The sequence below is a fragment of the Carassius carassius genome, chromosome 42 (assembly GCF_963082965.1).
Source record: "Carassius carassius chromosome 42, fCarCar2.1, whole genome shotgun sequence".
Classification (NCBI taxonomy): domain Eukaryota; kingdom Metazoa; phylum Chordata; class Actinopteri; order Cypriniformes; family Cyprinidae; genus Carassius; species Carassius carassius.
In genome coordinates, this window is record NC_081796.1 from 26,027,564 (window position 1) to 26,030,822 (window position 3,259).

A 3,259-nucleotide genomic window follows, 5' to 3' on the forward strand; every position below is an offset into this window, starting at 1 on the left:
ATTTCAAAGAAAAACTATAAAGCAAATAAACATGTAAGACCCACAAATGTCATAGAAGATGAAGAACACAGTCCAGAAGAGCTGTCTCAGATTTTTATCAGCTTGAATATGGAAATGTCTCTTAACCTGAAGAATACACATTTTTTTAGATGACATCTAGGTGGCAGAGCTTAATAATAAAGTTAATACAGTTAAAACAGTCTCTAAAGAAACACTTAGTAATCATGATTACATGAACATTAAAGCACTGTGAGTCAAAGGAGGGGGGACTCAGAATGTGTCTTAATCTTAAAATGTTTTTTCTTATTACATCAGTTAATTTAACATATACTGATTATTCAAAGCAGCTTTCAAATGAGAAAAATACACTTGATGATATTGATGCAGTACAAGTTTGATGATAGAAAAATGTTTGATTCATAATAATCATATATTCATATAATCTTTGATAATACGATGACATCATATAAAGGACTTTTTTTTTAAAAGAAGCAGAAATATTTTCAGGATCCTGTTTTTGATTTGATTATTATTTTTTAAGTCTTGTTAAGTATCTAAGTGCTCCTTGTTTTTCTCCTGCTCTCTTCTTGATGTTTTCTAGGGTTTTGGCCTTTTCAGGCTCATTTATCTCCATCAGCTTCTCAAGCAGAAAATCAGTGTGCTGAAGTGTGAGCAGTGAATCAGTGTTGAGAGCAATCATCTGCAGAGTTTCAACACAGTGAAAAGCTTCATTCACCAGCTTTATTTTCTCTTTCTCTAATGCTTGCAGTTCTTCTTCCAGTATCTTGACCACAGACACACCATCGCTAATCTTACTATCATATTTCTTCTGTAATTCTTTAAAAGTCTTCTTCTCTGTCCTTGTCTTTGTTTCATATATTTTTGCTTCTTTGACATGTTTACTGTAGTGGCATTTATTAGTGCACACTGTACAGTAATTATTCTTCATCACTTCACACCATGAGAGATTACTGGTCCACCAGCATCCTGGATAATGACAGTTCTCCTCACAGACGGTGCACCACATCGCCGCGCTGGCTACAGATCAATATCAACCTGTTCTTTGTAGACCACATCAACTTCATACTCAAAGTTCTTATTTTCTTCAACATCTTTCTTGTTCTCCTCCACAGCTTCTTGGGTTTGTTTCAGCTCATTCTGCTTTAGTTCCATCATTTGAACTCGTGATTGTAGATTAGAAATAATTGCCTCCAACTGCTTCAATTTATTCAACACATCTTGAGTCATCTTCCAGGATTTTGGTTTTATTGTGTTAAGAAATGTGAAGAGTTGCTCCATTCCAATAAAACTGCGATCCCATGATTCTTCCTGTATCTTTTTATGTTTTTGATCTTCAGCAGGTTCTGACTGACAGTTGTTAAACAGGTAAAACACTGGCTGATTCTTGTCATTTACTGTAAACTTGATGTTAGCCTTTTTAACAGCCGTCAGGGCATTTTTAGGATTCATTCCATCTGAGTGTGTGAAGAGTAAGATGATGTTTTCAGCAATATCTCTTCCAAATAAAGACTGAACAGCATCAAACATGTAGATTTGTCTGTCAGACAGTCGGTTTTGATGGGCCATAATCACCAGACACACTGCATCTATTTCATGAACCCAATCATCAAATTTACTTAAACTGAGCAAACTCTCAGCGATCTCTTTATCTTTCTCAATTCCACGTGTGTCTCAATATCCTGGAGTGTCGATGATTGTTAAATGTTCTGGACTCTCTTGTGGATAAAACTCATAAACAGTGATGCTGGAGGTCTGACTGTGAGCTTGTGTTCAGTCGCTCTGATCATCTGTGATCTCAAACCAAACCTTGTCTTCTCTCTGAACACCAACATGTAGTTGATCATCACATCGATCAGGGATGTTTCTCCTGTTCCTGTTTCTCCCAACAGCAGAATGGTTTTATGGGGTTTGTGTCTATGTCTCTCTCCAAAGGTCATTTTTCTATATGGTTCAGATTGATCCAAATGTTCTGTCCTTGCAAGCAGACGGTATCGAGCAGGATTTCCATCTTTAATTAAGATGCTTTTCTTTATCAGATCATTTTTGTTCTGAATATAAAACAATACACAATAACAAAACACAATAAAAATATAGATGAACATGTATAAATGAACAAATATTATATTTAGAAGTCATTATCAAATTCTAAACACCAACATCCCTAAAAATAAAAGCCCTCTTTCATAACCCCAAAAGGTCAGACAAATCTAATTTAATTTGTGAATATGTCAAAAGAACAGAGTTTCACCTGCATGTGTTGTCCTGTTTCCTCAAACTTTCTTTTAATGCTTTTCTTTTTAACTTCATCTTTATCCTAGAAATGAAATAAATCTAAGACATCAGAGATTTCTGTAATATGTTCATATATATATATCTATATACACACACAATAATACACTTTAATCAAACTGTATACAGAGAAATTAGCATGTTTATGAGAAGCTTTATTCTTCAGAAATAAATCTGTTTTACCTTTTGTGAACGGCTCTCTTTTCTCTCCTTCATGAACGACTCACACAGGTTTTGTAACACAAGATTAACTGCAGGTTCGAGTTTTGAGGATGTTCTCCTACAGACAGGACACTCCTGAGTTTCTTTATTTCTCCAGAACTGATGAAGACACTCTTTACAGACACTGTGACTACATGACAGAAGAACAGGAGTCTTGAAGATTTCACAGCACACAGGACAAGAGAGCTCTTCTCCAGACACATGTAGAGAAGCCATTTTCTCTGTTCTAGCTCCAGAAGTCTGAACTTTACTCTCAGGTTCTGTTCGATCGTTTCAAAAATGAATAACCATGAAAATCACAAAAATCTACTGTCCGATAAGAAACAAACTTCCTATCCCATAAATCCTTGTTAAATTCTTGTTCTCATTGTTCTTCAGTGATTGCTGATTCCTTTCTCTTTTTAAAGCGGGAATGGAGTTATGACAAAGGAGAACTAACACGATAGTCTCTTCCAGGTAAGTGTTGTAAAAGAGTTTATGATCACATGGGTTGTGTTGAAACTGGTCCAAGAACAACATGGAACATATTCACACACACACACACACACACACACACACACACACACACACACACACACACACACACACACACACACACACACACACACACACACACACACAAATCTACATGCTTAGGAAACTTAGGGAATGTGTTTTATCACTAAGTAATTCCTTAATTTAGAACAGCTCCTAATGATGAGGAAGAAAATCTCTGAAATCATCTGAA

The 3,259-nt window shown here is 35.7% G+C and overlaps 1 pseudogene; it reads right to left on the reverse strand.

Annotated features, from left to right (window-relative positions):
• Window positions 1-523: 523 nt before the first annotated feature.
• On the reverse strand, window positions 524-2,066 carry LOC132124438 (uncharacterized; annotated as a pseudogene).
• Between the last annotated feature and the right edge of the window lie 1,193 nt (window positions 2,067-3,259).